The sequence below is a fragment of the Patagioenas fasciata genome, chromosome 7, assembly GCF_037038585.1.
Source record: "Patagioenas fasciata isolate bPatFas1 chromosome 7, bPatFas1.hap1, whole genome shotgun sequence".
In the NCBI taxonomy this organism is placed as follows: Eukaryota; Metazoa; Chordata; class Aves; order Columbiformes; family Columbidae; genus Patagioenas; species Patagioenas fasciata.
This window is the reverse complement of record NC_092526.1, coordinates 30777515-30799368: the sequence shown is the minus strand read 5'-3', so window position 1 is coordinate 30799368 and position 21854 is coordinate 30777515.

Genomic DNA, 21854 nt, shown 5'->3' with positions numbered 1-21854 from the left:
GGTCTCCTGTTGAATATAAACAATCCCATCTTTTAAGTTTCTTTTCAAACGATAACCTTTTCTGCCTTAATCACATTTTGTCACATAACTTTTCCGATACTGATCAATATTAAGAACGCTACTACCACTGTACCTAAGTGCATTATAAATGTTAGCAATGTTACTCTCATTCCTTACACATATTATTATCTTGTTCCCCTTTTTGCTTTCACTGAGCAGCAACCTTCACTGAACTATCCATGACAATTTTGTCTCATTTCAGACCTGCTACAGTTAACTGAGAATCCTTTAAAATCTTAAGGACAGTGAAAACTGTAGGAAATCGACTGTGTGGACTGCAAGGGCTGGTCATAACTATTGGCTTCTTTGGTCCCCATTGGATAGTTTTAAAAATGCTGCTCTTTATTTCAGCTTTAGTTGTAACAGGAATATTTGCAAGAAATTAGTAAAATTGGAGAAGAGTGGTCATATAAAAGGAAGAATAACTTCATCAGAAAATGCACAAAAGCATGAACAATTCATTATATCTGCAGATCCTTTATGATTAAAAATAATAGAAGGAAGGAGCACTTAATGTCTAAGTCACCTTGTACAGTACTTGGATATTGACAGCAGCGGAACAGTGGAAGCCAGAAATAGGGAGCATACCAAAAAAGATTAATACTCAGTGGAAAGGTGATTTTCTCCTAAGAACAACTTTATACTTGCTGTGAAGTTAAAGAAGAGCACACAGCAGAAAATGACACCTGATAGCAACTACAACTTTGCTGCTCATAAAACTGTTAACTAAGCACACACAGTATTTGCAGCTCAGAAATGTGCAACTTTCCACAAAAATTTAAATCTGTGGGAAACTATGTATATTGAAATCCATAGAAATGCTTACTCACTGTAAAAATACTCCAAGTCCAAATTAGATGCCTTTCAAGAGACAGTAAAATATTACAAATTCACTATTTTTACATGCTCACTTTCAAGTTGACTTTACACTTGGAATAATACCAACACTGGCGGACTCCACCATTAGAAAAGCCCTAGTAGGTGAATACTGAAGTCCTTTTTTACGTTCGCATAGTCGGTCACGACCAAGTACTGAAGGACATCTTTCTGTTGACCATTCTTCCCTTGCAGAAGCTGTATCTTTAGGCAGATGTCAGTAACACAAATGGCACAGGAGTGGAGTTTTTTCCACATCTCACGTAAAGAACTGGGGAAGATCTGGGTCTGTGGAAAATCCCGGAGGCTTCCTAAGGTTCCTGGTACTTTCAGGAAACATATTGTTTCTGTAAAGATGCAGGTTCTGGTGAACAACGGGTTGACCACGAGTGAACAATGTGTCCATGTGGCCAAGAAGGCCAACGATATCCTGGGGTGCATTAAGAAGAGTGTGCCCAGCAGGTCGAAGGATGTTCCCCTCCCCCTCTACTCTGCCCTGGTGAGCCTGCATCTCCAGTACTGCATCCAGCTCTGGGCTCCACAGTTTGAGAAAGTCAAGGAATTACTGGTGTCCAGCAGTGGGCTACGAAGATGATTAGGGGTCTGGAGCATCTTTCTTATGAGGAGAGACTGGAAGAGCTGGGTCTGTTCAGCCTGGAGAAGGCTGAGAGGGGATCTTATCAATATCTACAAATACATGAAGGACAGAGGTCAGGAGGATGGGCACTCATTGGGTACCACTCAGGATGAGGGGCAACAGGCACAGACTGAAGCACAGGAGGTTCCATCTAAACATGAGGAGAAACTTCCTTACTTTTAGGGTGCCAGAGCACTGGAACAGGCTGCCCAGAGGGGTTGTGGAGTCTCCTTCTCTGGAGACATTGAAAACCCGCTTGGACACATTCCTGTACAATCCGCTCTGGTAAACCTGCTTTAGGGGGTGGGGTGGACTAGATGATGTCCAGAGGTCCCTACCAACCCCAACTATTTTGTGATTCTGTAAAGGGGTGACACCCCTTCACATCACCCTGATCAAGAACAACTTTTGAAACCCTAACACCTGACATGCTTTGCAAGGCTCTGGGGCCATTAGGTGAGCCCCATCTACACAGCCAATGTCTTGGGAAGACCCAAACTTGACTGAGATCCCCCAAGCCCTTTGAGCCCTTCCAGGAAGGTTCTCCCATCACATCCCCTCTTGCCCTTGCACCTGGAGCTGGCTGTGTTCCCACCAGCTGCTCCCAATTAACAATGCTAACGGCCAGTTACTGCTGCAGCAAATCAGAGCAGCTCCCAGTCTACAAATACCAAGGTGTGGGGATGCTCTTGTTCTTATTCTGCATCAGTTCCTGTGGGAGTATGTGGGACAGGATTTGGCAGGCCTCAGCAAAACCCCCAGCACTTATCAACTGGTAAAAGAAGATGCGCTGAAACTTGTTGGTCACAGGCCATGGGAAGGATAGAGGTGAGAATCTTAATTAGAAGGAATGGAGAGTGTTGGTTCTATGTTTAGACAAGGTTCACAAGTTAATAAGGTTGTCCTGTGAAAAGAGGACTCTTGTTTTTGCACAGGGAAGACTGCTTGGGTTGAGGTAGTAACTGTTAAAGAAAATGTCTTAGCACCAGCCTGTCTGTGAATGTCTAGTGTACAGTGTAGACCAATCAGTCTGTAACACGGTAACAGAAACACCCATCAGCTCGAAACACATTGCTGAGGAAAAGTATAAATGTATGTAAAGTACACTAGTAAAGCGGACATTTTGTTTGCATCAAACTGCGTCCCATCTCTCAATTGTGGCAGGAGTAGGTGCAGAGAAGATGGGAGCTTATGTTTTGTCTCTGAAGGGAGACGGGCAACTCAACACAGCAAAAGGTATGGATACCAAAGGCTTAAATAATCCTGTTAAAGTAGGCCTCTGCTTCTTAATGTTAGCACTAAACATCCTGTGCACTACTGTAATAGATGCATATGCATTAGATTTCTTGGAGACAGACAGGATCTTTTAGGAATTGTATGGATATTCAGTTTTGTAATGCACTTCTCAGAAATGGTATGAATATTCGTTGTTGTAGTTTACATAATAAGTGTGCTTCCAGTCCTTGGTGTGCATGTTGGGTAGAGTGATCCCCTATGCACCCAGTGCTGCAATAAACCAATGTTGGCTTTCCAAACTATTGCTAGAAACTATTGCAAGCTATTGTTTGGAGAGTTTTCTTGGTCACTGTCTCAGTAACAGAATGGTCTTTATAGCTATTAATTTGCAGTGGTACACTGTGCAGTAGTGACTGGAGCAGAAAGGTTAATGAGGCAGCTTTGCGGAGGTGGGAATGGAGCGTCGGTTGCCTTGGCGGGAGGGGTGCGTGTCTGCCCGCATGCTTGTGTGAGAATGGCAGTTGCTGCCAGCAGGGAAGAGGTCACGGTAGCAGCACTCAAACACACCAGCTGGTGCTGGTTCAGCACAAAAATCAGCCACACGGTGTCCCCTGAGCCCTGTGTGGCTCAGCAGCCCCCTTGGCGCACCACATCCCCCACGGGGCCCTGACAACAATGGCCGTTGGCCGCCCCCTCCCGCCACTGGGACAAAGAAGCGAGCGGGCGTTCGGCCGCGTGCCGGGCCGGCGGTGCTCTGCTCTGCTATTGGCCGCCCGCCGCGGGGCCCTGGTTGCTGGGCGGATTAGGGTCGCCAGGCTGCGCGCGCAGCGGAGACGGTTGAGTTAGGTTGCAGCCCGCGGGGAGCGGGGTCGCGGGCACCGAGTGGTTGTTCTGTGGTGAAAAGAACTTAAAAAGCCCCCAAACAAAACTCAGAAGCCGCAGCTGTGCGTGCCTCAGAGCCGGTGAGGTGCGGTGCAGGCCCTGAGGGACAGCGTTCGCTGCGGAGCGCCTTGTGGGGTCCGTGCCGCCTGGATGAGGCCGCGGGTACAGTGCGGTCTGCTGCCAGGCATGTGTGAGGGGATTTTCCTAAAAACAGTTCAAAAGACTTGTCTTTTTCTGCATCAGGTGTTTTGGATGCAGAATGGAAAGTTTTGGGCTTGAGATTTTGGTTGGATAATTGCACAGAAGGAGACATGTAGCTTTAGTTACACTAAGTTATAGAGGAATTCAGGAGAAGGCTCTTTCTTTTTTTCTTTCCTTCCCCCTAAGACTTCTCACTTGGCGACCACACTTTTGTGGTCAGTATGCTCACTGGCTACTCCAGCTCTGGGTGCCAGAACATTTTATTTCTCTACCTATGACCAAGCTAAAGGAGAGCTGATCCTTTTCTTTTGCCTGCGTGAGACTTCAATAAAATGATACAACTGTACTACAAAGCAATTGTTACTGTGTATTTATCTTGCACTACAGTGGCCAGTGTGGCTGTTTCTCAGGAGATGGTGACAGTGGTGAGGGCTGGAGTGGTGTGTTCCTGAGGGACATCACTGTGCTCTAGCCAGGCTGATAATCTGTATTTTCCTGAGTTTCACACACAAATCCATCCACTGTGCTGTGACTGCTAGGGTGCTTGCTCAGATGATCTTCTACATGTCATGCTTACTGTTATCAAACTGTGAACTATTTCTACAAGGGAAGTTTGAAATGAAGAAGCTTGTGGATTGCTCTGCAGGATAACTTGGGTTGGAAGAAATTTCTGTAACTCATATACTCCAGGCTTGTGCTGGAAGCAGGACCAGCTTCAGAGCTGGACCGCACTGCTTGGGCAGTGTGGGTTGAACCTGGTGGGCAGTGAAGCACCACAGCTACTTCCTCACTTCCACTCACCCTCACTGGCACTGGGGAAGAAGAAACAAAGAATTAAAAGCAAGACAACTTGTTGGGGTGGGGGTGGTGTCAAGATTAAAAAGAATAAAATAATTTGATAAGTGGAAGAATAGAAGAAAACACAAGTGATGCAGAGGCAATCACTTGCCGCCTCCTGTCGGCAGGCTCATATCCAGCCAGTTTACTCCTAGAACCCCCTCTTTCCTCTGTTATTGCTGAGCGTGGTGGTATACGATATGGAATATCTACTTAATTTGTTTGGGGCACCTGCCTGATTGTCTCATCCCAGCCTCCTGCACACCCCCAATCTATGCAATGGTGAAAGGGAGTGAGACTCAGAAGCCTCAATGCAGTGTAAATGCTGTTGAGCAAAAGCTACATTACTCTGTTTTCAATACTGTAATGGTCAAAAATCTAAACCATGGCACTGTATGAGCTGCTGTGAAGGCCTGGTACATCAGGGCTTTATCCATTTGAGTTCTGAAAATTTTCAGAGATGGTGCTTCCTTTCTGGGCCGGTGATGCCAGTGCCTGTTCACTTCCACTGAGATTCCATTTTTCTTGTATGTCTTTGGAGTTGCCTCTGCTGCAGCATGTGATTGTTGCTTCATGTCATTTCACTGACTGTCTTGGGAAAGAGTAGAAGTCAGGTCTTCTCTCTAACCATGGTTTAAGCTGTTGAGGAAAGCAGTAAGATCCACCTCTTACAAGCCTTCTATTCTCCGGGTTGGATAAAACCTGTGGTGTTGTGTGGGTTTTTTTTGTGTTTTGGTTTTTTTTTTTTTTTCAAGCTCTTTCTACACTTTGCTGTGTGCAGGCTCAAAACATGACAGACTATTCCAGATGTGGATTCACAGCTACCAAGTACTGGATGAGCCACTGTGCTTGCTTTAACCTTGCTGCGGTCTGGGTGATCCACCCGGTATTGACTCATGTTAAAATCCCTGTAAAAACCCTGTCAAGATGGGATTCCCCCCACGCCCTGGAACTGTTATGTAGACTGCTTGTCTCCAACCTGTACAGTTTCATGCAGGTATTTTGCCCATGGTGCAGGACTCTGCAGTTGTCTGCTTATTTTATCAAGTTCTATCTTTCTGCTACTTAATAAAGTAAAGCAACAGTGCAGGATGAGAAGCTCCAAACTTGATATTGGGTGTTAGAACTTCTTTACTCTCCTGTAGCAGATACATCCAAAATATCTGAGTTAGCTTGAAAGTTTTGTGCCTCTTAAAAATGAGGGAGAGATGTCCCTTTCTTGAGTGTCTTTCGGATCACTTTGCAAACTGCAATAAACCACAATGTAAAATCTGAAATATCTGGGTGTATGAGTTCAGGATAATGTGCTATTTGGTATTATCTGCTGTGGTTAGTAGAACGGAAGGTGTATCAGCCTGGCACAGATAATGATTACCTCATATCGGTTTTGCTGAGGTACTTGGAATATCCACCCTGCTTTTGAAAGACTGTAAAATCTTACAATTTGCAGGTTTACATTCTGCATTTTTATCTATTCCGAGCGTCTGCCAGCTATATTGAAGTGATATTGTATTATGTATGGGGAAATAGAAAGCTATCATCTCAAAATAGACCATAATATTGCACCTTATTAAAAAATACAAGTGGATATTCTGCCAGCAACCATGACTTATGATAATGACTGTTATCAATATGCAATTACTTCTGTTACCCTAGAACATATTGACATTCATTTATTTAAAGATAATGTAACACATTTGTATTCATTGAGGTAATCTATGGATATGATTAAATGTGAGTGCCCATCTTGTACCAAATAGTAAAATGAAAAAAAAAAAAATGCAATCAGACCTTCTGCACTGCTAGAAATAGACTGTATTAAATTCTGAAAACTGCATTTGAGCTTACTTGAAACACATTGGCAAACAACCATAAAGAAGAAAAAGCATAACTTGGGTGATTGCTAATTCAAAACATACATTCTTTCTAATGATATTGGGGAACCGTGGCAGTAAGAATAAGACTTTAAGTAAAACTGTAATCATGTGTCTGTGGAATGGACTGCAGAGTTTGTGAGCGATGTGGAACAGAAGTCCCTTTAAGTAGTGAATCTTAGTGGAGGTAGAAGTCTATTTGAACAGGCTGCGCAGATCTGTATGAAGATGCAGAGATTAGATGTAGCAATAGGCATTTAAACGTGCTGTTTAGGTTTTGAATCATCATTTTATCCAACAAATTCTTCTGTCTTGCAGAGAACTTGGGGTTTTCAAGTTTCTAACTAAAATACATGCATTTATATGTGGCACATGTGCTGCATAAGAGTGGTTCTCTAGTGATGGGTTGTTACAATAATAAACACTTTGAAGTCCACTTCAGAGACACAAGGCAATGCAGTCTCAATATTCAGAGCTTGCGAGTGCTTCAGTTGGTGACATTTGAGAGGTTGAAGCTCAGAGTGCTTGGTTGTCCAGTTATATGGTATAAGATGCTAGATGTGTTTCTACAACTAACTACTTTTTTGTGTGCTATTTGTCTAATATAGCTTTGATTTAATGGACTTGGAGAGAAAGAAAAAAAAAGACCAACCGAACAAAACCCAACAACAAGAAAAAGTCACACAAACCCAAAATGTCTATGGTATTGATTTCTTAGTTGAAAATCAGGGGTATCCCGGTGAACTGTTTGATGCGTCGTAGAATTGTAGGGTTGTTTGGGTCAGAAGGGACCTCTAAAGATCTGGTCCAACACCATTGCCATGGCCAGGAATGTCTTTTGCTTGCTCAAAGACCTATCCAGCCTGTGATGGGCCATCCATCTTTGGGCAGCCTATTCCAGTGGATGTGTGTGTAAAAAAACCAAAAACAACAAAAAAAAACCACACAAAAAACCCTGAAAACAACAACAAAAACCACTCACAAAAACCAAACCAAACCAAAAAAACCCCACACACCCCAAAACAAACAAATAACAAAAAAAAACCCAACAACCCAAAACAAAAAGCCCCACAACTCCCCCCCAAAAAAACAAAATAAAAACACCCCCCAAAAAGACCCCACAAAACAAAAACCAAAAAACCCAACCCAAAAAAACCACAAAAAAATCCCTCAAAACAAAAAAAACCCAAAAGAAAACAAAACCAAAACACCCTGCCCCCTGAAAACTAAAAAAAAAAAAAAACCAAAAAAAACCCAAACAAAAAACAAACAAACAAAAAAACCCAACACAAACCAAAAAACCAAACCACCAGGAAAAAAAAGAAAACAAACCCAAAACAAAAAAAGCTAAACAAAAAACTGGCTTTTTGTCAAGTGCAGTTTTCCAATTATGAAACTGCATTTTGTCTGGTAAATTATTTGCTAACATTAAAATAATTATTGTGAAATTGAAATTAATTATTGCAGAGATTATTGCTAAAAACTGAGATGCATTGCTAGAATTTCTTCCTTGAATCTATGTATGTAATAGAGGTGTATAATTCTGAGTTGGGCTTTGCAGAAGGCCATGCTGCCTTAATAGCAGTTTGTAGCTCAGAATGATTGAAGGAGACCGTCTTCATTCCTTGGCTGATTCTGGCAGTGGCTGCAAAACAAATGGGTGATTTCAGAAGTCTGTCTCCAGGATGTTATTCTCCAAAGTAAAGAAAAATGAAGTTACGTTCCTCAAACACATCTTTTATAACCTGAGCTTACTGGAAGGCAGCAAAGAATTTCTTACGGGCACAGTAATTCCAAACATTTATCAATCAAATGAAGCTTTTAAAGTGAAGTGAACTCACTTGCTTCGTATAGGGCCTTGCTGCAGTATTACTGATACTGTAAACCGTTTTTTTTTTTCCAGTTTAGCCAAATATCAGTTTACCTGTTGTCTCCTAATGCAGTTTGTGTAGTCTCTGTAAACTCTTCTCAGGGGGCAAGTTGGCAACCAACGCATCAAACAGAGAAGTCTTCCATGTGTTTTGCGGTAATGGTTTGTTCATCTATTGCTGCAGGAATAATGAATAATTCCTTTTCAACTTGTGATCCTTTATCTGTGCTGAGAGCTCCTGCTGGAGCTTGCAAATGCTTATGAAGCCTTTTCATCCATCATATTGTGCATGAACTTCTGCGGAAGCTGGAGTGTGCTCTGCTCTGTGACCTGACCCTAGCCTGAAGTGAACTTGCTGTTTATTAGGGAAAACTGGTGCAGAGGTTTTAGACCCCTGGGGTAACATTCACAATTTCTTAATATCACCCAACTTGTGATGCGTCACTGCACCACTCCTTGTTCAGCCCTTTACATCCCCACGTGGTAGGAAACTGTGGTGTTTCCAACAGGCAGCAGTTGGAAATTATTGAATACTGTTGACTTCATTTGCTGATTAAACCTTCATTCCATTAAAAAAAAAAAAAAAGTTACCTAAGAGAAATTCCCTGAGCATATGGGTAGAGGTATAAAACTGATATGACTCTGGAGACTGTACCAGATAAAACTTTATTGCTTCTGATCCCCAGTCATTTGGACAAATGAGGTTCTACAAGATCTTCCATGTGGAGCTTAGTCTGTTACTGTCTCCCAAGTGCTTGCTCTGGCTCTGGGGGATTTTCAACATGCAGACACCTACTGGGAGGGCGTGCGAGCAATCCAGGGTTTTCTGGATTTACCCTAGTCAAACATTAAATTCAAGGTCAACAGTCAGTCTTGAGACTTCAGTTTAGCTCTCATTATGGTGTTAGTCCCGAGGTGACTTCTTGCAGCTTCTTCTGAAGCTTACTCATAAGGTATCTTCTAGCTTTCTCCTCTCTAGAGCCTTTTAAAGTCCAACTCTAGTCTAGTCCCTCTGTTCATCAGGTAATGCTGCTAAAATGGCTTAATATAAAGCTAATTAACCTCTGAAGGGGGGCAAGTTGGGTTTGATTTCCCCAGGAGCAAACTGCTGGTGTCCCAGCACAGTTCCGAGGGGTCTGTCTCTTTCTGCACGATTGGGTGGTTCCGTCTTCGGAAATGCTTGCTGTCATGGGACTTGAGTGGAAAATGGTACTGCTGTCTTGTGTGACATCATAACTGTGTAATTAAATATCTCATAAATAGTCCAAATCATATTGGGGTGTGTGGGAGGGGGAGGCGAGGCATTGGGCGGTGAAGAATTTTACATTAAACTTTTCTTCTATATTGCAGAAATGGAGGCTTTTAAAATAAACATAGTAACAATATCTCCTGCCAGAAACTCTTAAGAAGGGCTTGAATGCTGTAATTTATTTTAAAGTGGCCAGATCTCTACATATAATTTTTTGTCAATTATTGTATAAAACACTTTGCATTTTGAAAAACTGTAGTAGGTTTGACAAGCACTTGACTGACATCATGTTGATTAAATATCATTTCCTCTGACAACCCCAGTGAGACCTCCTACTCGCAGTAAATGTATGAGCTAATTGAATCCTCCTTTAAACTGCTTTTGCGTTTCAAACTGTAGAAGTGATACCAGACCTCCTGCTCCCACACAGCTCAAATATTATATATGCCTTTATATATGCTTTTCTGATGGCTTCTTTTGGCATGTCACTTAAGTAACATTAGTGTTTTGGTAAATGCTTCAGAATATTTCTACTCTGTTCTAAATGAGAAATATAGAAATAGAGTTTTGGGTCTTGGGAGGGGGGGTGGTGGTGGTGGTGTTTGGTGTTCTGTTTTTTGGGTTATTTTTTTTTTGGGTGGGAAAAGTGAGCTCAAACACCGAATCATCAATTTACAGTTTTGTGGGTGACTGAAAACCTGAAATAGCTCAATTTTATACAGTCAGAATATCCCAAGATTGGATTGATTTAGCAGTGATCTTTTGTCCCAATTTCTGTGAAATAAAATTGGTTTAAACAGAGTTGCTTGAGGAAGAAGTAAAACTATAGATACACTTTCATTGATTGCATACTTTATATGAGGATGTTCTTTTAGAACAAGAAGAAAATTCATATCAATGAAGGATAGGACCAAGTCTTTAGTTCATACAAAAGTATGATTATTTTAGTCTCTAAAATATACTACCTTTTAAATAAAAAAAGCCGGTACATTGTTTATTTGAGCACTTGTTTCCAATGCATACTAGATTATTTGACAGGAGTGACCAGGTCACATCTTCGGGATACTGATGAAAGCAGCAAATAACATAAGGTTGGGGAAATTGCTCCCTTTGAGTACTTTCACCAGCAACATGTGTGTAATAATTTCTACTTTCTGGTTGTATTTTCTGTGTCGTAGGCATCTTGTACTTTGAAGGCATCTCTTTTAGTCAAAAGCTCGTTAAGTATCATTGCACCTTTTGGAAGTCTCTAAATGTGATATTGGGTATAAGTAACTGTTATTTCTGATGCCTAAATATCTTTTATTCCATATGGATCTAGCTATGTTTTACCATAGACTGTATTGACACATTCTATATCCATAAATACAATAGGTGTTATAATTAATTATGTGAGAATTAGTTATTATTTTCAACTGAAAACAGCCATCCCATTGTTTCCCTGGCTGCCATGTCATCCTGGTTGCTGCAATCTGGTAGGTGCAGTTGTAGTGCCTGGCAGGTCAGTTCTGGTGGACTCGCTAAAAATTACCAAGTGCAAGCCATCAAGTTATTGATGTTCTGAAAGTGTTTAGTGGCTGCAAATGGCTTCAAAATAACCTCTTTAGTTAGTTTTTTGGAAAATAAAAAATAGTCTTGTCCCATAAATATAGCTCTGCGTTTTAGTAAAAAGGGGTGACAAAGGGATTTGGATTGTTTCTTATGACGTTCCAGCATTACCATGTAATAGTGTCGATATTTTGGAAATTGCTGTTTTTGTAGTAGAACACTCAATTTTTTTTCAGTTTTGCTGGTTGTGTGCTTCTGTTGGTATGCTTTTAGAAATTTGCTTAGGTTTTGCCCCCCAAGTTTTGCTTCTTAGTCATTCCTTATTAGTGTATCTAACTTGAAATTCCTGGTTCATATTAATTGTTGTGGTCTTTTGTTTGTTCTGTGTGTACAAATAGTTTCCTCTGGAAACTGAGATGAACTTCTCTAATTTGCATTTCCCCCTTCCCAATATGTCTGTACACCCCAAATCAGTAAAAATGAAGCTTCCACATTGTACTTGTGTTCTACCTCACCATTAGAGCTTTTAAATAGCATCGTGAACAAGATCTTGTGGTTATTGCATGTTTCATTATAGTTTGTTTTAATGTACTACTTTAAATGTTTTGATAGATGTGGTCTGTAATTTAGATGTCACTATGTATTTTATACATATGATATTAAAACTATTAAACATTAAAATACAAGAAATTTGAAAGAGTAAATATAATGTAGATGTATATCTCATGGTTGTGACTGAGCTTTTTAAACTTATTTTCTTTGGAGGGAAACATTTATAAGAAGAGGATGCATTTATTATTTGACCATGCTATGGAAGTTTTTTACAGTAAGAAACCTAAACAAACTTTACCTTCCACTCACCAATGGATTTTAGAATAGTATGTTTTTCTATAATGGCTTAATGTACTAGTTCTTGCTTTCAAAAAGGTGTTCCTAGCTGTGCGAATCTTGAAAATAGGCTGAAATATCAGGCAAGCACTAATTGAAACAAAACAAAAAAACCCCGCAACTGCAAAAAACCCTAAACCACCACCACAACAAAAAACCCACAACCCTCCCCAAAACAAAAAACAAACAAAACACACCAAAAAAACATTAGACTGCTGATTCTAGCCAGTTGAAGTTGATATTCAGTATTAATTCAATTTTTCTTGATGTTTTAATTTTTTTGCCAGAGTTATTTAACTGTCAGGTGTGTTATCTGGTGGACAAGGGTTGGCATTGTTTAATACAAAGAGTTTTACATGTAATGTTATTGCTTGGTATGATACATCAGGCTGACTTACCGTCCCCATCACCTTCATCTTGGGGATGTAACAAATGAATGTATTGTACATTCTGAAAGCAAGCACATGACTTAACGGAATAGGAGGGCATCAGAAGTCCAGTGTTTGGTGGGGGACAGTATGCTCCTTGTGCTTTTGGTAATGATGATTCAGCTCCATTTTGATTCTACTCTATGAAGCTTCTGTGTTTTGGGATGACTTGCGTGAATGGATGTGCAAGGATGGATGATGAAAACCAGTGGTGTTGTGATTTTAGGCAATTACACTGCTATGTAACTCTATAGAAGCATAAATTAAGTCATTAAACCGCTGTAATATATGCAAGATGTGTCCAGGAAGGAAAAGTAGGGCCAGTGCCTGTTTTGTATTTGTGCTTCGTATAGAAACAGGCTGTCAGCACTTAAATAATACATTACAGTGTATTAAACAGAACATTTAATGAAGGTACATCTTTCTCTTCCAGCTGTGATGATTATAAATTAGTTTTATCTCCATCCACACTCACGAGTTTATTGCATGAACATTAATTGCTATCTGGGGAATAAGTGATTGTTGGAAGAGAGAAGGGTTATTTTCCTCTTTTGGCATGGACATGACACTGAAATAATTGAGATGCTTTTTATAGGTTCTGACATAAAACTGTTTTGGCAAGTAACAATAACTTTAAAAAAAAGAAAAATTAACTGGGAGTCTGTACCAATTTCCAGTTTCCTCCCCCAGGAGGAACTGGCGTAAACTTCTTTGCCAGCCTTCAAGGAGAAATGTAAATATAACGGTTCCCTTCACTATTAACAAGGAAGTGAGAAGATTCACACTTCTAAATATGGTGTTTAGAGCCTGAACCAGTGATTCATAATAGCAGATAATTTGTAATGTGAAAGGAATTGAGGTAGTTTGTTGGTCTACTAATTGTATTCCAAGAAAAACTATTTGAGTGGCTCTTAATAGGACAGGATGGAGGTACCAAATGGAAAAGCTTCACTGTGGAGACTGTGCACCATTTGCTGTTGACTTGAAAGAAAGTTTTCAGATCAGTGCACTGAAACACTTAAGTTTCTGGAATTTCAAATGCTTTATTTTTGAGAGATTTGGGCATTTTCAAACTGACATTTCTAATTGTACTGCGTGAGAGCTTTCTTCAGAAGGGATATGCAACATTTAGTTCATTATTTGTTGTAAAAGATTTTGGGATATTTTTAGAGGAGAAAGTTATCAGTAAACCCTAGGAAATGTTGAACAAGGCTTGAAAATAAAGAATACATGTAGCAGATATAGTTTTAAATAAGAAATTGCATTATCTCAGTTTTCAAAATTTTTGTATCTCATTTTTCTTAAACTCTGTTTTTGAATGTGATAGTAATTATTATCTGTGGATCAGGTCTTTTGTGATATATTTAGGAATTTAGATTTTCAATAAACTGAAAGATGTACAAAGTTGCGTTTAAAACTTTAGTTTCATAGTCAGAGTGTTTCTGTCCTCATACGTTATGTGGAAAGGAGAGACTTGCTGAGTAAATGAATTTTAATTAAGACAATGACTAACATTGCTAGTATAATTATTGTGTATTTGTATTGATGAAAATACAGTTGAAATATTAATTGTGGATGACATGACTTTTCTAGAAATTCATGAATCTAGCAATAAGAAAGGATAAAACTGGTGTTCCAACCTGTTCAGTTTACCTCAGAATAGGTGGTTCTTTCTAATTCTTCCTCTCCGTCCTGTTCTACAAACCAAAATCTTGTTCATTGATTAAAATTATTGGAAAGTTTCCTATTGATTTTGAACAGATCAGAGCTATTGTCTTGTCTTTTTGTGCAGTTGTATCTCTTGTTCGAACATCCGTTCACCCTAGTGGACCTTTCGACTTCAAACTTTATTATGTCTTGGTTTCTTCCTTTCTTTGCATTTTCTATTCCTTGTGGCTCCCATTCCTGTTAAATAGGGATTCATCTTAAAATCACTTACATGTGAAGATTCAATGAAAGTAAAGATTTCTCGGAAATGTGGAACCATCACTTGTCTTGACTTTGTGCTGCTGCTTTCATATGTTACTCCCTCACTGCCTCCCTCTTACATCATAGGAAACACTTGCTCTTTTAGTTTCCTTGCTCTTATTCTTACCTTTATGTCCTTGCTCCATACAGATATTCTTCTGCTTCAGAATAGCTTTGTGTTCCCCTGGCTGTGTTAGCTCCTGGCACTTCACCTGTGAATGCAGTAATGTGTGTTACTAATATTTTGTGTAGGCATGGTGCTTGGCAACAACTGGAACCAGTGAAGATTGCCATGCCTTGACTAGAACTTTGACGTTTGTACTAGATGCTCTTGTATTTAAAAAACTAATTTATTCTTAGAAAGAGATTACATTTAAGTCAGTTGTGAACAAGGGGAAGCAGGGGAAGAGCTGTCAGTGAAGTTGGAGGACTTGTCAATGAGCTGGCTTGCAAATGTGTATAGGACACTCTCCACTACTATCAATAGCAATACATGATGGGGAAAGAAGGACTGACTGGAAATACTTACAAGCAAGTCAGCGAGGGTTTGCTTCATAGGGCTAGAAGCAACATTCTAGTATTGGCTTCGAATAATCAATAACAAGTGCTGTGTATTGGTGCTTGTGAATAGCACCAGTTTTTAAATAGGAGAGATAGCAAGTGAAGGACTGTGGAAGAAAACACTTCGATCATTGTAAGGAATTACTGAAGGAAGAATGTTTTTGCAACTGTGGATCTGAAAGCCTGATCCAGTGGGTGGGCAACTGAAGAACATCTGGCTGTCAGACCTTGAATGTGAAACAAAGCTTCGTTACATTAATTGTGGAGTGCAAACCAATTCCTTTAGCTAAAAGTTAAACTGGGAAGGGAAGGTTAGCCAGAGAGCCAAGAAATCATACCTTAAATGGAAATAAATAAGGGGAGGGTCATTAGAATTGGAGTAGTGAGAGAGGTAAACTGAGGCAGGACACTGGGGAAGCATCGGGTAGTCTGAGAACCCTGTACCTAACCCATGGGGAACAGGGGAGGGAATTTGTGGCCGGGATTAGGGGAACATAAGCAGGGGCTTTTGCCCAGTTTGGGGTGCTTACCATTAGGTAGAATATCTGTTTTTGGAAAATTGTTAATAAAATATACTTTGCTTGAGAGATCCTGCCTGAGCTTACTTTATAGGCAACATAATAGTTTCTTACAATCATGATCAAAACAATCAGAAAGGTGGTGTTTACAGAAGCATTTTAAATGCCAAACTGAAGCAAAACAGTGTTTTTTCTAGACCACGTTGAGCATATTACAGTAGTATAAATGTATAGTGGTGAGAATAGTGGCTGTGAAAACTTGTGTGGATAGGAAAGCCCAACCTGAATAACAGCAAGAATAACAGCCAAGGTTTACCCAGGTATTGGATGGGAGGGAAAGAATTGACAGCGACACGCAAGTGATGCGCTTGAGTGGCAGGTGGCGGAATACGGCCTTGCATGACTCAGAAAAGAGTTAACTCAAGGGGAAAGGTCAGGAATTCCATTTTTGCCTTGTTGAGCTGCAGCTGAAATACCAGCAGCCATAAGGAGATGTCAGAGTAGAACGATGTGAGATGAATCATTCACTCAGAAATGATGGCTGTGTTTGTTTTTCCAGAGAAGACCAGTCAGAGGCACAGTGCTGAGGGCGATGAGAGTAAGAACAGGTGTAAAGTCCTGTAGCGTTCCTGCAATCCTGATTCCCCCTTCAGAGGGGAATCTGGAAGGCTATCTGCTATTGAATAGAGAGGATTAAAAACCCAAACAAATTTATTATGCTAATTTATCTAGATACTTTATGGAGTTTGCTTCCTTAGATTACTTCTACCTTTCTGGTTCTAGCAAGTACACTCCTGTGTTGAGGTATTTTGAAGAATAATTTTAAAATGTGCCCTGTCAGCATGCATCTGCTTTACTTTTAAAGCCTTGGGACAATTTCTGTTCCATATATCACCATTATCAAGAAGTCAAACTGAATGTATTTACAATGCTGGAATTCTTAGAGTGAATTGCTGTAAAAAAAAAAATAAAATAAAATCTGGTATTCTGTTATTGTAGTGGTGCATTTGTTGTCTCATTTTCTCCTCTTGAAGAGAAGCAGCCACATTTGCACTGAAAAACTAGTGTAAATCAGTCTCTTGATGCTGTGGGAACAGTAGTTGTACAGAGCAGTAGATGACATGCTGATCGATGGGTTTCAATTCATGTCTAAGCACAATGTTAAATGAGAAGAAGGGAGTTTCTATTAATTAAATAGTTAGGAGCTTTATTATGTTTAAATGCTGAGCACTTTCAGTGATGTTTTTCTTCTGCTTTGAAACAGAAACTCTGAAGTGAAAGGTGCTACAATTGCTTCCCCATCCTCTCATGGGACAACATTGGGTGCAGCTCAACAGGTTGTGTCTGGTCTCGTGTCACTTTACAGTAATTAACTGGGATCACAAATACACTTCTGTTCCCTGCCAAATTATTTGCCTTTGTTATGATAGATAAAAGATTAAACTTTCAACTTTTGTTGCTGTGTCTTTCACCATTATGTTGATAGTAGAGGGATTAGCATGCTCTTCTGAAATATTTGAAGGAGAAAGAAAACTCTACTACAGAATGGGATTTAGGGGTGTCTTACTCCTGATGTATCATTTTAATGTTAGATACACATATGTCCTGATTTGTACTGGTCTCTTCACTATGCTATACCTTGTGTCTTATTTCTCAGCCACTCCTGCAAGATTCTTTTGAAAGCTTCGTATGCTGAGAAATGTGAATTTAATCTGCGGATTTTTAATCTCTCAACAAGCCTTGTAGCCATTTTCCCTTGACCTCTCTGCTTCCATGTAAACCTTGGCAGAAGGATGTGCACACCAGGGTGTTCCTTAATGCTCAGGGCATGAATAAACAGGGTATCTTCAGTATTTGCTCATCTGCATTTAGATTTGCTCTTTCATGTGCTGATGGACTGACAGTTGTGCACTTAAAAATGGATCTTGGAAAAGCAAGTTCAGACTCAAAAAAAAAAAAAGTAGAAAACCAAGATATTTCAGTTTTTGCTGTGTTAGCTTGGTACGTTTTTTACTGATATTCTCACTGGGTTGAGGTTTTCTGTGTTAGTTTGGGGACAGGCAAGTTGTTGCACTCAGTTTACTTTCTCTATGTAATTCTTAATATTCAACAAGGTTATACTTTTTAAAAAGTGTAGCATGTGCTTTATTCAGGTGTGTGTGTATGATCACACACAGCAACTGGGCACAGTGCCCATGGGCATAGTATTGCCGAAGTCTGAGTCCTTATTCTACCACTGCCCTCGGTGTTTGTATGGTTTGTCCGTGGGACAAGATGGCACACTTAAAAATCACCCTCCACCTGCTATTGAGTGCTGTGCTGACAACTGAAATTGTTTAGGGTATTGTCTGTGGATGTAACAGCTCTTATTTCTCAGCTCTATGTGAGCAGTGTGTTTGTAGGGCCTGGAAGTCCTGCTCAACAAACCATTCTTGTAAGGTGGATGAGTGAGAGATGTAAACAAATTCCTGGTGCGTTGCTTCAGGCCATGGCCTGTATTGAATTATTTGTGTAGCAGTATTTGTCATTTGCTGTAGCTACGCAAAAGGGAATTGGGCTCTCTGATCCACTGGAGAGATACAGTAGTCATACCAGATTTTGATTGCTGTTAAAGTGCATTTAAGTTCATATGGTTAAGCATCAATTATTAGGTCTGAGTTAAACATTCTTATTTATCGTGCTTTCAAGGAACAAAAAGACTTATTCTGCATTTTGAGCTAATTAGCTTGCAGTGACATTTTAAATAAAGTTTATTGCAAGAAGTTTGTCCTTTTGACAATCTTGTGAAATTACTCTAAAATATCTTCAAATACGTTAATATACTGTAAGTACCTTCAGCTTTGAAGAGCAGAAATCTCCATTTAGGGAAAGAGGCTGTAATTTTTTATTAACTGTGTCTGTCTGCCTAATCTCTTCAGTCCAGATATATTCATCAGCAGCTTCTTCAGTGTATGAAATATTTATGTACTGCAGAGAACTTCAGTCAGGCTCGCATGTTTTCTCTGGGGAAACAATATTAAAACAGTCTGTTATATGGTTAAAGCCTTTTCGTGGTGTCTGTTTGAAATAGCTCAACTGATGACTTGTTGCCATTAGGCAATATGTCAAAACATCAGCTAAAAACTGTTTTGCTGATACCTACCCTAGAAAGTGATAATTTTTACTGTGGAATGGATAGATGAAAGTAGAAATGAATAGTCCAGTTATCTTATTGAGAAAATCCATATATACTTCTGCCTTTAAACTTTTAAATAATAAACTAATTAAGAAACAAGAAGTCCGTATAGCATAACAGCAACCAGGAACACCTCCTTACTCTTTAAAAGGTAAATGGGACAATTGCTAAATGAATAGAAATATTTAAGCAACTTGATTTCAATAGATAATGGAAGACTAGATGCTACTGCTAACTATCATTTTAATGAATTATATAAGGAATTATAAATGAAATCAGAAAAGCAAAACCTTAATTCAGAAAAATATATGCTTCCATCACCAGTTGGGTTGGATGTTTTGCCATTTTTTTGACCAATGAATGCTTGACTTATGTTGATTACTAAGCAATTACTCAAAATGGAATGCAGCAAGGACATTGCAAGTGTACCAACACGTCAAAGTCATGTTTAGACCTATGTGTGTTAAGATGTCTTTGTTCTGATGGCCCTTTATTTGGAGTGTGGCACAGGAGAGTTTAGTATCTCAGCACCTTGTTTCACTGAGTTGTCTGCCCTGTGCAAGATTGATCTGCACTAAAGATCACTCTTGGAAAGAGCAGTGAGATCCTTTTTTCCACATGTGCATCTATACATATGTGTATATATATATATATATATATGGAGAGAGAGAGATGTGCCATGCATTGGTTTAATGACACACCTGCCATCTCTTTCTATCAAGAAATCTTTTGCGTGCCAACCTTCTTGTCTGTCTACTCCTGTATGTCTGGGAGCTATGGGTGTGTTAAAGGGTCAGATACCAATTGTAGCTGTACAGGTGATACAGTGCATTCTCTGATTCTGATCCAGGCTTATGCACATTTAACTTCAGCATCCTGAGATGCCAGTTAGTGGTGGAGTTGGTCAACACTGTGCAGATTAGTACTGGAGATCTGGTCTGGCTGGTATAATTCATAGTCAGTTAAGGATGGGCTTCAAAGGAGTAAAATAAAAGTGGAAATAGGATGTGCTAAATGAAGTTGATCAGTTCTTATTTACTGATGCTAGTCAAATATTATTGCCTGAACTTAAATGCAAAGAAAAACTGAAGAAAAATACAAGAGCACTGAAATAGCATTAACCTATAGTTCATGAGAACATTTTGGTGGAACATCTGGAAGTAGCAGGGATGCGTACTGCATTACTTCATCTCATTTTCCTGCATGTTACTACTCATGCCTACAGGTCATACACCAGAATTAAAAGGAAATATAGTACCAGTGTTTGCAATGGCTGAATTTGTAGTACTCTTCCCTAAGAAAAAGTGATGTGTACAGCTTCTTCCCTGAAGCAGCAAAACATCATACATGCTTTTTCACTTTTTGTTTTGTTGCCTGCTTTCCTTCCCAATCTCTCCTTTCCTATGTGGCTTCAAAGGTAAATTATAGGAATTACATTTCAACAGTTTTTGCAGGAATCATTATTTAAGTCTCTCACTTGAATGAGTGGCTCAAATATGCAATGTCTGTTATAGCAGACAAAACCAGGAGCAGAGCTAGAACTGAAATGTCTAATTAGCTAAAGCACCCCCACCCCCCAAAAAACAAAACAACCAAGAAAACACCACCATCAAAAACTGAAAGCTAACCCAGCCAACCTGAGAAGCCAAGTGTGTGCAGAATTTGGGATAAAAATAAAGAAACCCTTAGGAAGTATTGTATGGCTAAATCAAATATCTATGGGAAGGAGTATTAATAGTCATAAGTTGAAGTAAAAGATTAAGTGGCTACAAGGTATGTGTTAAGTGAATGTACCTGTTAGGGGATGCTATGCCCACTTAATTATTTGCTTAGTCTAACAAGTCAGATGAAGACTAATGAACTGGGTATTAAAAATTATCCTTAATAGCTACTTTCTGGTGCGACAGCTGTACTGGAGGTATCCTGGTCTACACCTTTACAGCCAAGTCTCTTCTGAAAATTATGTGATTTGGTGCTTTCTTGCAGAAGACCCCAAACCCCCTTAATGATTACACAATCGAAGATTATTTCAAAATGTGTAAGAAATACACAGCAACAAGAGATGGTAATGAGCAGCAACAGATGTCTTTTCTCTGGAGCAATTATGGAACAGTAATTATAGATAGAAATTGAACCTCCCAGTGGCAGGGAGTTTTCAGAAATGAAGCAAGAGTGTGCAAGCAAGAATACATTCGAACAGCAAAGAATTAAATGAATGAAAAGCAGTTATTTATGAGAGGTGAAAAAAATAATATGTGGGAACATAATATGGTTTGTGATGGCTGGTTAGTATGTATTACCAGATACGCTGTTTCTTAGCTGCTGTTTGGTGTAGGGTGATAACAAGTGGTGCTTGAGATGCAATGCAACTCTAAGGAAAATTTAAAAAAAGAAAACAAACCAAGCCTCCAAAACCCAACAGTCAACCAACTAAACAAAAAACCAACCAAACAACAACAAACAAAAAAACAACCAATGAAAAAAACACAAACAAAACAAAAAAAACCCCACCACCCCAAGACAACTTTTATGCATAAACTGGCTCTACGTACTATTCTTCCAAAGAAGACAAATACATATGTTTTCTGTTTTAATCATCCCTGTTCCTTCTGTTCTTCATCTGTGGGTTTAGTGTGGTATGATATTTTAAGTTCATCTAATTCTCACTTAAATTTGTGAAATCACTGTAACTAATGAAGTGTTTATTAAATTTATCTGTAATTTTTTTCCCTTTAGAGCTATGTTAAATTAATATGAATTCACATGAAAGAAAAGGGTACTATAAATAAATGCAGACTTACAGAGATCTCCCCACTCTCCTGTCTTTGGTGAGCTAATATGCTTTGATAGTTTACTGATGCAATAGTGCTAGAATAAAGTACCATGCACACGAAAATGTGGATTTTGGGAGAATTAAGTGTAAAACTTACAATGTAGCACAACTGAGAGACCTGGGCAAACTTTGGAGTGTTTGCTGTGACAGCTAACAGGGCCTGGTGATTCAATATGGAAGTAATGAACAGAGCAGCAGATAAACACAGTGATT